Source organism: Anopheles cruzii, chromosome 2 (genome assembly GCF_943734635.1).
Source record: "Anopheles cruzii chromosome 2, idAnoCruzAS_RS32_06, whole genome shotgun sequence".
Taxonomy (NCBI): domain Eukaryota; kingdom Metazoa; phylum Arthropoda; class Insecta; order Diptera; family Culicidae; genus Anopheles; species Anopheles cruzii.
The window spans coordinates 53,241,963-53,256,808 of NC_069144.1; the positions used below are offsets into that span (position 1 = coordinate 53,241,963).

General features: G+C 47.8%; 1 protein-coding gene across 1 annotated transcript in view; it reads right to left on the minus strand.

Moving 5' to 3' along the window:
• LOC128267412 (uncharacterized) overlaps positions 1 to 14,846 on the minus strand; it is a 43,907-nt gene that overhangs the window by 21,447 nt on the left and 7,614 nt on the right. The gene's annotated exons all lie outside the window — the stretch shown is intronic.

Consider the following 14,846-nt stretch of genomic DNA (forward strand, 5'->3'; position numbering starts at 1 on the left):
GTCACGTATATCGCACCAACAACGTTCTGGTTGTTGAGCTCAAGCATCGACACGCCGGTCATATACGTTTACGCTCCAGTTAAGCTACCATCCCGTCACATGCGTCACCGTAAGACGGAAAGGAAGGAAAACGCGGAAGAATTGCTGAACAAGTTCTGCGCAATTGCATAACGAGATAGTAATAAAAAGAGTCAAAGAGTAGAACACAGTAACGGGCTGTTGCCCGCTAGGGGTTCTAATTTTGAACCAAATCCCATGCTTTTCATTATGGATTGAATTTGAAATTTACGGCTCTTCAGTTCAAGCTGATCGAAGTTACTTCAAATGAGTAGCAGCAGATTTACTGAAATAATGGAAAGGAATCAAATGAAAATGCCTTTTCATAGTCAATGTAATCCCGTCCTTCATCTTTAAACATCCAACTCCTTGTTTACAGTTACGATGGACAATGTTAGAAACGGCATCGCCGGGCCCGAAAATTGAACATTCCATTCCGAGCCCAAGTAATGACCACATTCCAGTTGCAATGAATCGAAGTTCGGTCGTAAAACCAATGTCAATAAAAATTGACCAGACCAGTGGACTTCGGGGATAGACCAAGGTTTCTTGGCGATCCTTGGTTTACGTGGACAATATCGTACTGGAAGTGGAAGTCCAAGAAAAATCACACCTCTTCGCAGGAAAGGTATCGGAAGACCACAAAAGCGAACAGCTACAAGGACGGGTTCTTTCCCATGAAGGTAAACATCGAACACAGCGCGTCACTAAACAATGACAATTCGTAAACAAACATCTTCTCCCAAGTGTGACCTCGCGGTTTGGGGTGAATGGAGCAAAAATCAAATATTTATCGGGCACGATGGAAGAATGTCTCGAAATACTTCTTCATGTGTTGTAAAATGGACAAACAATATTTACTTCTTCTCCACAGTTTAGCTGGAACGAGCAATGTCAGGGTCACCATAATATCGATTCAGCGTGTAGCATTTTCCGGTCTGTGGTCGTCTCACGGTTGACCGATCGGACAAATAGAATTAATTCATTAGACTTGGAAACGAGCGTCCGTGCCGCATGCATGATGCCCCATACGAATGCGAATCGTTTTGGGTTAGACAAACGAATGTTAGCACCACAAAATTAGCCAATCGCCGGTCAATAATTAGATTTCACCCTTCACAACATCTTCCCTGCAGGACATAAACCCAATGAGCGACTCTCTCTTCGGTGGCTTAAAGAAGAATAAAGGAGTGATCGATTGAACCATAATGTTCTTGTATTCTTGTTCGGCTTCTATTAGCCGTCTTCACGAAAACAACTACAAAATGGCGACTGTGAGATGCTGTTATGCTCACCGCAATTAGTAATGGATTTTCCTTGAGTTAGCTACAAGTAAAACTCTACTTTTAGCGTCCACTCAAATCGTTTCAATCCTTCTCTGACCATTCTTGTATTTACCTTCTCCACTGTTGAGCGAATGTAGAGTGAAGCTGCCGACTGTGACCACTTCGCCACTTGAACACGGGGTGTTGGCAAAAGAGAAGGTTAAAGAAACCCCAGCCATCATTTCACGTCCCGAGTACTGATCGAAGGAACTGCTTCTTCGGTACCGCGTGAAAGTATCGAAGGGGTCATCTCAGGGGTGAGAGAGAGAGAGAGAGCGAAAGAAATCAAACGCTGCACGTTGAGTAGTGTGGCCACAATCATCGGATCTGGCCAAACCGTTCATTAGCTAGAAGCGGAGCAACCGCTCCGGGCCGTAAAGGTGAAGGCACCAGACGGACGGGGAAAGCACCGCAAGATGCAGTAAGAAGGTCAGCCGGCGACTGGCCGGCAGACGGGACGAAGCGACCGAACCGGAGGCCCCGGATCTGTGTTTGTAGGTCGGCGCGTCGATCTAGCGCAATGGGTTGAAGAAAATACGCTAAAAACCCATCGCCGTCCGAAGCCCATGCCCGGCCACTAGAAATAGCGCGTAGAAAACTATTTCCCTACCGCAAAAAAAAACAGCTACCCGACCGCCAATAATGTTGTTGATTTGTCGATCGCAACATTCGCCCCCCTCGACAGTGAAGCTTGAGAGTGTTGCTATAAAAAAAACCTGAAACAACAAACCTTCTGATGAACCCCTTTCGGCGCCAAATGTTGAACCTTTTCCGGAGATACTCCCGGGGATACTTGTTAATACTCCACGCGAAACGCGGATCGCTGACCTGCGCGATAAACGAACGTGACACGGAATGGGGTGGCACCACAGAGAAGAAAGTTTCCGCCAACGGAAACGGCTTCCCGAAATGCCACACGGTACTCTGACAATACATCTTCGCCCAGAGAGCGCCGAGAAGGATTACAACCTCTTATCCCCGGGCAAATGGCTAAGGCACGCGTCATTTATTAAGGTTTTTGTGGGGGGCGGGCGAAACATGCGATGCCGCTTATGCGCGGCGTTATGCTAAAATCAATGTTGTGAAAGCCGCTAATGAACCGGTGATTTGAGACCGAGGCTTTTTTGGGGTGCGATTGAATCGGTGGGGCATAATGATGCTATTTAAGTCATCCTCCAGTCGTTTCTATCGGCCATCGGGGTGGCTTAATTTTGATCATGGTGCCCCCGCCAAAAGCATGCAAGGCATTTTCTAAACCATGTCCGATTAGTGTTTTAATGTGCTACTCGCCCCACGGGTTGTAACAAAATAAGCCGATTGCAATCCGATCGAGCGCGTCTCGTTCGTAATCACAACCCCTCGAGATGGTGGCATGTTCTACTTTCACATCCGTCCCCACCACGCGAGGCCGTGAACCGGAAAAATTCCAGAGCAAACAACATCGACCAAGAGCCACCGCTACATTGTTTTAGAAGCACCGACCGGTCTGAGGGGGGTAGCCTGATACACAATCTGGCCGCCGGTCGAGCATCGAATAACTACCCGCTAGGTAGGTAACCGTGATACACCATCCCACGCCGATGAAGAAGCATAAAAAGGCGTTCCAAGTCGAGCGTTTACGATAACGATGGTCAAACGACCACATCACGCACCGATAGGCCACCGCTCGTAGATAGTTCCCAGCTCGGGCCCTGTGCGCTACCGTTGGAAGACAGGATGAAGCAGAATTTTGGAATCACTTTTCCACGGTAAATACACCTTTACGGCCCCCCGGGCGAGCTCGTTTGTCCCTCGGGTCCTTGTGAGCGGGGTGCTTTAAGAAAAAGCGACCGAACCGAAGCGAAGCGAAGGAAATGATGGCTCCCGATTCATAAATAATTTAGGCTCGATGGCGGCGGCGCTACGGATGTTGCCGGAGACATATTAATCTAACTGTACACCCCGAACGCGCCATCCAGCGAAAGTGAAAGATGTGGGGTGGTCGTGTACCTTGCAGTGCTTTAATCTTCGCAATCATTGTTTATGCAGCAGTCGGACCTTCGTCGTCGTCGAGGAGGACGAAGATAAATCTGACTTATGCGCATGCTGCTGACTTCTACGTTCTCGGCTGGTTAAATTGTTTCTATATCCTTAGTTTGGAATGAAGTTATTTTTACGGGTATAGAGAAGCACGTAGGGCTTTTTACAGCAAAATATCAGGGGACAAATCAAACATTGACGATAAGAGCTACAAACTCCGTCAAACTATCAACCCTCCAATCGTTCATTAGACGAATGTTACTTCTTCCCGAAAAAGAACCCAACAGCTAGCAGGTCGCTTCCCTTCAGGCTGGGAAGTCAAACAGACACGTGAAATGTTTTTCTTTTCTGTTTGTTTACGTTCGCGCGTAAGAACTAGAGCCCATTGGAAAAGTGGAAAAAAATGTGTTTAAACCCCGTAGAAACCTTTCGCCCGTGCTCCGAACTAAATTCCGTTACGCTAGTGGTGCCGGGACGTTAGAAACCGGCAGCACGTGTGATGTGGTGCGTCTTGATGATCAACATTAGATTTCAATTACCAACAGTCCCCCCAGAGAAGCCCGAGAACGCTCATCCACCGAGGGAAATGAACTTTCTGGCGGCACCGTCACCGGCGATCCCCTAGGCTGTCGAAATTGAAAGTGACCACCTGTTGTCGTAAACTGTCCGAAACTTTGCCTGGTCCGGGGTGGGGTGCGAGATGCTAATCTGCCACAAGAGGAGGAAATCTTTTCCACGGAAGTTTAAAAATAGATGACACACTGAGAGAGAGAGGCCGAGCTAGACGCGTACGGCCATCGTTCCGTCGCGAGACATCCCACGCGGCAACCACCACCGAGGCCGGGTAAACGACGAAACATCCGTTCGCAAAATCCCTGAAGGTATAGGCCTGAAGGCATAGGCCGTGTACGGGGGCTCCAACTCCTGGAGTGGCTGGACCACTTGATGGGAACCAAAAAATAAAAACGTTTTTGTTGTTATTCGTTTCGTTTGGGAGCTTTAAACAAGTACCACCCAAAATTTCGACCCAAAAATGTTCGATTAAAGGACAACATCCAAAAAAAGTGGGCCAGTTATTGGATTTTCCGCTGCCGTTCCGTACCTGGCCCGTAGCTATAGGAACAGGCTACATAAAACAACCAGGAACCCCGAATTGGTTCAAAGCAAAAAGAAATCCGGGTTCGTGACTGTCTATTAAATAAAACAAGATTCTACATCGGATATCTCTAATAATCGTGCCATATTTAAAAAGAGATAAATTATTTTGAGGCCATTCAAAAACAAATTACATTTCAAACAGCTTATGGGTGTTTCTTATTATTCATTGCACCCGTTTGCTGATGGACGTTTCCTAAACTTTATGGCACATAACTCCCGCCCGCGCTAGACTAGAGCTGGTGTCATCGTCCGCCTCAAACGATCAGGGGGCTGGTGGGTTTTCTATTTTTGATTGCACCACCGAAAGGCCAAGCTTTCCCAGCGAAAGGGGCGCATAAATTACGGAGTACCACTTTCCGAAGCCGAACACCACCGTGCAAGAATCATGCTTTCGTCCATGCAATTCACTTTCACTCGAACGAACCACTTTGCATTTTGCATTGCTCCCAGGACCAGAGCGCACCGGCCGAGCGATGGGCGTTCCGTTTCGTTCGGGGCCAGTAGGTTAGCCGTTGCAGCGCCACACACACACGCGCTAACCGTGCTGTTTAGAGCACGGTGCACGGTGGTGCAACATAAGTTCTCGCGCACGGGGACACGCGGCCTGGCAAAATATGATTTATTTTTAAAAGATCATCCAAATGGATACCGAACACCCACTAGCCGGTGGACTCTTTAGCGCCAAAAAGTGCAGCTGTAAACACGGTTTTTCAATATGTCCATATCCTCCCCCCTGGTGGGTGGTATGTGTACACGCTGTTTGTTAAAAATAGCTTTCCCTCTGGAAGTGCTTACTTGATGGCGCTCGAAACAAACTCGTAACCCAAATTTGTGACACACAGACGCATTTCTATTCTTACATTACACCAAAACGGCGCCCGAAAATGTGAGCATAGCGTGTGTCACTATTAATCAAAAATGCTGAAAAAGTATTCACATCAACCGGGGTCGCAACAAAAAAGGGAAATTCCAACGCTCACCAACACCGGCGACGGTCTTCTCGATGGCGTGTCACGAGACGTGTTAAAAAACACTTAACAAATAACTTGAGCATAGTTGAAACTTTTACTGCCTCGCATAATTCAACGACAGCCCGCACGGACGAATAATTACACTTCTTTCGCCGTCGGCGTCAACAAACCGTAGTCAACCCAAGAAAAGGCAGAACGAAACTCCGGGCGCACTGGGAGGAACTCAAAGGGCCACCAGATATTTGCGTTTTACACCCGCCCACCCAGCCGGGTTGTGTAAAGAGAACGACGCGGTTCGAGAATTGTTTCGATTGCTCCTAAACAAATAAATGTGCCCGCCGGTTGGCAGCTTAATTGTGTCAAGTCCTCCCACCGTCCATCGCTGAGGCGTCCAACAAATTATGCTGTTGGTCAGTCGCTTTTTTTTGCTCGCTTTTTAATACACTCGCAGTATTAAAAACGGTACCTGGCACACTGGAATTGTGACCGAAAAAAGCTGGCGGCTATTTAATTCGGAGGATTATATTAAACTTTACCGACGGCGGACAACACAGCGCAGTCCTTGTTACAAGCAACCCTCGGGCAGCTCAAGGATGGCTTCGCGGCAGGAGTGAGAGGCTATATAGACATAAGGAAAGCTTAATTTAAATTTCGAATAACAATTTAACAGTTCCCAATTCGTCGAGGGACTTCCAACTTAAGAGGCGGACACAGCATAAGTTGGCCAAAGCAAACCTCACGATCAAAATTTCGAATCAAATTATTTTCAAAGTCGGAAAAATTTACCATAAAAATATAGGACAATACTAGTAACTAGTAACTTGTTTTGAAGCCTTATCTGGCATTATGGGGAAATTTTTCTCATAATTTATTTTTTCTATCGATTTTCTAAGATAAGTTTGCTCTACGAAGGCCCAATATTGATGCTATTTTTAGCATACCACTTCTGGGCTTCCTGTCCATGATAGCAAGCGACTGAATCAGGTCACAATGGCGCGTCAGGTGCGTGCTTTTCAACCAAATATAGTAGTCGCCGTTTTTCGTAGGTAAACTTGTAGATTATTTTTTTGAACACATTTGTTAGCATTTTTTGCTAAATTATATCGCCAAACATAGGAGGAGTCAAAACTCAGTGCCTAGACTTTGCTGTGTACATCCCTTACGATGTACAATAATAATAAGACACAAAAACAAGGAACGGGAACAAAGAAAAACAATGTGAAAATGAACACAATCATATCCATTGTGAAATGTGTAACTCATCTAAATGTCGTTTCAATGTAAGCCGCCCCCCAAAAACACGCACACACACAAATAATGAGCAATCCTTTGTGAAGCCTCCTGAAGCGTAGCATGAAAAGCTGTCAGCCGAAGGTTAAAAAGGATTTTCGGATGGGTCTGAGTCAGGCAATGGCCTGGATTCATGTACCGGAAGCCTGCGGAGAGCGACCCGGCGAAGGAAAGCACCACGCAGACGGACGCCAGGATTTGCTACAATTTTGTTGTTGCCAAAATAATAACGAACAAAGTTCGCGGTTGTGGGTACCGAAGCGCGGGAAGGATCAGGGGCCCTTCATCGGCCGGATGGCGTGGACTTGAAAGTAAATTGAAGAAGCAACAAACGGCAAATGACAACCGGCTTGGTCTGGCAATTGGAAGCTAATGCTGTGGGGCACCTAATACACATACACACGCAGACGAGTCGAAATAAGGACGAAGCAAACGAAACGGACAGAGAACAGAGGCTCAAACATAAGACAGGTGTTTCCGTTTGTTCGCAGCATAGAAGGGAAACGCGACGCATTCGAAAAACGGGGGAGAAAAGTCAAAAACAGGTTTCTCGTCGTCGTTACAACTGCAACGGTCGGTTCCCTCTCCGCCAGCCAACCACTAAACGCGCTTATGCTCTCCTTTCAAGGATTCATTTTCGTTCCGCCTTCGTCTTCGAAGTGACCTTGCTTCCCGCCCCGTTGGGTTGCTGCCGCTGAGATTTGTTATTATCATGTTGTACCAGTTTCTACCCGGCACGGGGATGGCATCCGGGATTCGAAACACAAACGTACATCGGAGTTCGGTGTCGGGGTCCAAAAATGGATCAAAAGCCAACGATACGCACGATGCGCGACTTTTAACCACTCACGGGTCCAATGCTCTTTGATCAAAACTTCATCCTGGAATCATGACAGCGTAAGTAATACAGTTCCACGGTGGGAATTATATTTTATGGCATGTTTTTAAACTGGCCATTAAACTTTAAATGGAACCTCGTATAGCGATTTTGAGGAAAGTAATTCCAACTTAAAACATGTCAAATTGCTAGTAAATCAAATATGTGTGGAACATCAATGAGATTTTCCATGCTGAAAAATAACATATATTTACCAACGTATTAAAAATCACGTTTTTACACCTCATAAATAACGAAATCTACTCTAGAGGTTCCGATAACGAACAAAAAAAAGATTTTAAATGCCAAAACTAAAATAAAATGTTAAGAAACTCACTCACAACTGACAAATCTAAATATCTGGTTCAAAATGGTTGTGCCAGTACACGAAAATAAATTAAAATGTCAAAAGAACCTATCAATGTTGCTCTTAGAACCTTAAACATTCGAAATCTTTGAAAAGCAGTTAAATAAAAACATGTTCAGATAATTAAGGTTGTTTTGCAAACCACTGTAAACATTTGGCTCTAACAAAGAAATTCCAGGGCCAGTGTCTTGAGAAAGGCACATCTACTGTAACGTTGTGAAAAATACTGTTGGCCCTTTGGAAAGTCGCAGCATCTAAACCAACTCCCTAATGCAACGAAAGTGCAACTCCACCAGGATAACCCAGCCACTCATGGCCGGTCGATAAACAATCGGCCGGTCGGCCCAAACAATCAATAATCAATTGATGTTGTCATCTTCAACATTGCTCGAAATCGCTTCTAATGCCCTTTGGCGAATTTCACTAGCCGTCTAATTGAACACTTTCTAATGTTGAAGTTAATGTTTTGTTCAGAAAAACTAAATTATTCCGAGGCATGTTTTTCACACAAAACGTAACGAACGACTGTTTTTTTATCTGAAAGCTCAGCATAAAATAATAATGCGTGACGCAACGGCCACCGCCGGATGGCACTTTGCCAGCAGCCAGTACTTGAACGCGCGCCCGAAATCTTGCCCATTGGCAAAGGTAATTAAATTAGCAATACTTGAGAAAAAAAGGCCCACCAAAAACCGTTCCATTCAAGCTGTGCTGCCTGTTGCCGCTGCTGAAAACACGGAAAACAAACCCCGCAGGCGGGGAGAAAAAGGCGGAAGCGTCGGTGGCCGGCGGTTTAGTTTCAAATGCTCAGTAGCCCTGGGCCCCGGACTTATCGAAAGTGAAACCATACGAAAGACGCATCACTTGAAATTGACTGCCTCTGCCGGCGGTCGGCTGTTTTTCGGTCGATTTTTTGGTCACTTTCTCCTCGGGCTCGCGAGTGGAAAACGAAAGCTCCCGGCTGTTTATTTTCTCGAACCCAATAAAGCCGCCATCGTAGTGTCGTTGTAATAAAACATAGAAAATCCCACGATGGCTGTCTCTCCCGTGGTGGCGCTCGGGATCCCGCGCGAGTTCCGTAAAATACAAAGCAATGTGTCCCACAGCGCCGTCATATATAATCTGATCATGATGTTTTCTCTCCTTTCCATCCCCCCCGGGTGTCTCGCGGGCAGATTGGGGCGACGAATCCGATTTTTATCCCCACGCGAGCCGCCGATCAATTAAAGCAGCTTCATATTTTATCTTCAAGCAACACTCAATTAGCGGGACCGGGAGTTGGGCTCATTCGCTGGAAGCCACGGCGAACGAGGCAGCAAGAACCCGGGCAGTGACACAACATAAGTTAAATAAATAACTAAATGAATAAATAAAAAAGGCATCACGCAGCCAGTAGAGCGCCACGTGGTTGGCTTTAAATACTCATTTAGCTTCCTCTCCGCCAAGAGTTATGTTCTGCACCGCGTCGAAAGCGAAAGAAGTGTCACAGAGAGCGCGGGCGCGTTAAATTGATTGAACAATTTTATTTTCCAAACTTCCTGCAGCAGCAACAGCAGCAACAGCAACAGCATGGCCGCTTCTCGTCTGCGCGCCACTAATTTGCCGCATCGAGCTAAATTAATAAATTCAAAAGTGGCGTTACTTGGAGCGAACGTCATAACACGCCGCCTCTCTTTGCGGCCGCCACTTCTCGGGGAACACACACGCGGTCAGTAAATAAATCTTTCAATTTATGAGGGTTTTTTTCTATTCCTTTCCAGGGCCTTTTTAAGATGAAAACTGCAACCCAGAATTGCATTCCGGCCGGGGCCATTCGCCTCAATCGAAGCAGTGTTTTACGGGCGGCCGAGGGCTAAGTGGTTTTAAATAAAACGATACGGGTATCTCGTGCCTATTCCAGCTTTCGAAGCCTTTGGCGATAGAATCATTCGGCGTACGACGCGCGCCACGTCACGCACGCAATTGATGCAATCATGGCTATCGAAGTGTGAATCAATTTAGTTCGTCACATTCCCTTCCAGTTCGACTGGCTTGATGAAGAGGCCAGACATTCTCTGCTCCATCGAATTAGCCCCGCTGATTGATACTTCACGATAAGCACACTGTGGCTAGTTAAGACAAACTAATCAACCCGTTAAAAGCCCGTACGCTCCTGGTTGCAAGGTATGGAAAGTCAAGCAACAAACAGCTACATAAATAAAACACGAGATGGCTGATGGTTTTGTACAATGTACAACAACGAAGCTATGCTCACCCAACGAAGCTACGATAATTACGGGGTCACTGAGCCTCAAGCGGCCATCGCAAGGACGACCCACGACGGAGTACACATCAGCATTCTCTCTTCTTGAAGCGGTTTTTCCAGTTTTTCCAACCCACGGCCCTGTCGTGGACCAAAAACCCGACGCAAAACGCCGACCGTTTATGTTCCGCAAGTTAAACGATTAAAATATCAATCACCGGACGCAGCACGGTTGATAGCGGCCGAACCACCGGGCCGCAGATTCTTCGGAGAACCTCATGAGGTGCGGCGGCCGGAAAACGGATTGTTACCACGTATTTTTAGTGCTGCTGGCCGCTTTAGGCTCCACTCGTCACTTTTGTGCCATTATCAGATCGGTCAACTGCGTTCTGATGGACGACGAATTCGGTGATCCATTTATCACTTCCAACGTGCCACGCCAGACTGCGAAGCGTGATCCTCGGGGACTTTACCGAGAGTTATGAAACTTTCCGGATGATCTACAACCTCCTTTCGTTGTTCTCCAAATATTGCAAACTGTTTCGAGACTACAAACGTTGTATCTATTCCACTAGGATAACGTTATCCGGCACTGAACCATCCGTTTGCTGGACAGGATTTATGTAGGGATTCGGTGGAGTGCGCGATTGTTGAACCTTCGAAAATGTTTTTCGCTCCACCAGGTCGTAGGACACTTCGGAGGACTAATGTTCTGCTACATTCTAATCCTCGCAGCGATGCGAAACTCGACACCCGACGAAAGCCGGCCTCCTTTTACTTGTGGTCCACTAATTCGGCCACACAATGGCCGGGCTGTCCCCCGTTGGGCTGGGCAAGAAATTCGAGCACCCTTCACTGTCCCAAAAGGACACTTCAAGCACACGCAGCGTGCGACCGATTTCAGACACGGGCAGGACGTGGGAAGCATCATTTGTCGGCCATTGGTGAGTCGGCCGATGGTTGTTATCGCGATGATGGTCACCTCCCCCTCATGTGTGGGTGGCTCGACACGAGCGACACGAAGCATAGTCGCGGTCGAACCGACTTCCGACGCGAGCTAACGTTGAAAATCACAGCAACGGATTTCCTTTGGAAGACATGATTTTTTTCGCTGTCACAAGCGGATCCGCCGCTGACAGTTGTGAGATTATGGTTGATTTGAAGTGCCAAGAACCGAGTGAAAAGAAGCATCTCGAGGCGCACAACAGCTACAGCGAAAGATGACAAACATTTGATTGATTATCCTTGATGTGGCGTGACAAACGGAGGAATTTGCAAACAAGCGAGTTTCCCTAAAAAAAGCTTAAACTTAATTAGTCTCCAATTTTTTAAACTTCCTATAAGCTTAATGATTTAAAATAACTAAAAATCGTAAACGCATGAGTGCGCCAAAAGTATTTTAAAGTCACCCAACGTTTGTGTTACGCAATCGTCCAAAATACACACCAACCTTCTACTCCACCGGGAGCCAATTCCAGGTCCTCGCTACGAACTTGTGCCGTTGCATAACCGACCCCGTTGCCATCTCCGTTTGTGTGCGCCTAATTTAACGTAATTTACATTTTAATGGTCAATGAAACATACTTTCTTTCACCGAGCACCCGGAACCGGGACATATTTTCCGTACGATATCCGACGACCCTGAGCCCCCGGCCACACCGGGGCCAAGAAAGTCGAAGGAAGGAAGGAATGAATGCCCATACATCGTTCTCCGGCGCCGGCATTGCAACGAAGCGCATACTCGCCTCCGCCTTCCAAGACCTTGTGTGTGAGTCATCGGTAAAGGGGTTCGGTCTTCAGACAAGGGCAACGAATAGTATGGCGTGTCCATAACGGTGTGGCATGTGTTCCAGAGAACCGAGTGTGTCTGCATTCTTGCGAATGATATTTACTGAACAAAGCACGATATAGTCAGAAACTTTTTCGGAGAGTGTTACAACAGTTGCTGCTCCGTACGCTGCGTATGCTTGGCACCCTGGAGGTGTCGATCGAAAACTGGAAGGCAAAACAAAGACGCCCTTCATCGCCCATAAGATTAGAAATGCCGCAAACAGGGTCCACGAACGGGGTCCACATTACTCCCTAGCCGACTCTGATAAGGACCTGGGACCTTTGCTTTTTGTGCATGCCCGCAGCCACAGAGCGGACCAGAAGAGCGTGGCTTTCGAGAGCATAGGAAAAACCGTCCCGGAGTCCGGTCTCTCGGCAGATAAATAAGGGCCCACCAGCACCACCACGACCCCGGGCGCCTGATGGACCATTTCCGGCCGGCTCGATCACGAGCAGCAAGAACCGAAACCGGTTCTGCACGTCTCGCAGCCGATCTCGGGATGGAGAGGAAGTTTGCCGAGGAATTTGCCAAAGAAGAGTCTCCGGGGTCCGTTCGATCGAGGCCCCTAGTCGGATTGCCGAGCCAGGGCCAACAACGCTCGGCCGAATTGGTCTTTCCGAGGACCAATCGATTTGTTTCCAACAACTCCCAGAGAAAAACTTTGGTATAAAGAAAGGTTAAGACTGAGATCTGAATCTGGTTATTTTCACTTCAGTTTAAATTGCTCAAATAGGCCAGAGCCTGCGGATTGACACCAGAGTTGGCCCACCTCTCGGCGCGCATTTGGCCGCGCATCGAAATGGGTCCAATTACCGGGGGCTGGTGTTAAGTTTAACCTTCAACAGCATTGCACTCGATCGATGGAGCACCAAACAAAAGTCAAGCCAAATCCTCTGTTGGTATGATTTACAACAAGCTGCGGGTCGGTCTGGGACTTCGTGACCGGCAGCGTGTGATCGGCTGCCACTCTCGGCGGATCCAACGGCTCAGAGATGGAGGTTCAAATTCTTCACCAGCCGCCAACAGTTTTGCTGTGGACATAAAACCGTCACAGTAACCCCCGACACCCGACAAAGGAGTCATTTTCAGAGCTTTCCATTCGGCGCGCAAAGAACCGCGCGATCTTCTGTGGCTCTGAGGTCCAAAGCGAAAGCAATTTGAATCCGCGCGGCGGTGCACGGTGAGAGCGCGAAATCGTGCCTCAATCTTTGCAGCCTCCCAGCGGTTTCAAGTGAAAGAGCTGGGCACAGCAGGACAGGACTTTCGCAGTTGATCGAAACGGCCACGGAGCAAACACACACGCGGCGCGTTTTTATGCCCCGCTCGTGACTTGGCGTTACTGTTCGCGGAGTAGCGGAGCCATTTCACCGCTGTCCACCAAATTATCGTAGCCCGTTTTCGCGGAACCAATCTTCAGGCCGACCGCGTGAACCGATAAACAAGAATTGGACCAAAACACATTGTGTGGTGAGCAAGGCTTCCGGTTCGGTAAAAATGACGAGAACCGGCAACCGGCGGAGTCTGCTCGGAACACCACTGAAAAGTAAGGCTTCATCTCCGACTAATTGCTCACCGTTCGACAACGCGCAATGACGCACCGGGTTCAAAGAAAGAACCCCCTCTCGAAGAGGGATCGATTGCCGGTGCTCCAGGAACCTGCGCGCAGAGAAGTGGTCTAATCAATTCGAGAAAATAATAAATCACACAGAATCAGCACGGGCGGCGAAGGCTGAGTCGGCAAACGTTGCCGTTAGGTGATTAATATTGGCCACGCCACGTTCTCTGGCCTGCCGATCGACTCTGCCTACACACAGAGAACCAGACTGGACCAGTCTCTCGGAGGTGTTTCGAAGAAGCAATCGGTTTCTTGAAACACCGGACAACAACCCGCCGGCGAAACAAAAACACACGTCAGATCGATGAGTAAATCGATACAGAACCGGGGGTGGAATGCCGCTTCCTCAAAAACCTTCGACCCTGGCCGGTCCCCACAATTACTTCTGTGACTAATAATGCCTATTCCGGAAACGGCTGGGTTTCGGATGGACAGGAATTCGAATTCGGCTGGCCAGAACAAAGTTAGCGGCCCGGGTCGGGCTGATTGCGAAGTCCTAGGGGGTTGGCAAGAAATATGAGTTCTCCCCGAGCAGCTCCCCGTTTTGTTAATGTGACAATTAATTCCATTAGACACAGTCCGTTAATTGGGCCGCGTTCGATTATGTTTCATTCATCATCCGGTGGCTCCGGCAGATGATGATTATTTGCCCAGAAAAGGTGTTACAATCAAATTAGCGTCCGCTGGTCGAGTCTCATCGGCAGTGTGTGCGTGACACAGATATCGGAGGAACCGTTGTGCCACGCAATGGCGTCATCGAACGGTTGGCTAAATTTTGCAGAGAGTCCCTTGTACCAAGGTTTGCAAACAACCTCATCCGTTACCAGTTGGAGGTGAGCCTTCGAAACGGCCTCAACCAGTGAACTTCATTAAATATGTCAACCGCTCGATTGCATCGGTTGGATAGTCAAACGCGCCATCGATTTTTTTTTTCCCACACCGACGGCACGACACTCTGGCCACGGTGTGTTAGGAAAGTTATCCATCAGCTGCCTGAAACAATTAAGGACCCGCGAATCGTGCAAACCGAAACCGCAAACGGTAGCGTAGCCGGGCACAAGTCACCTCTTTTGCGCAAAACTCATTAAAAAATT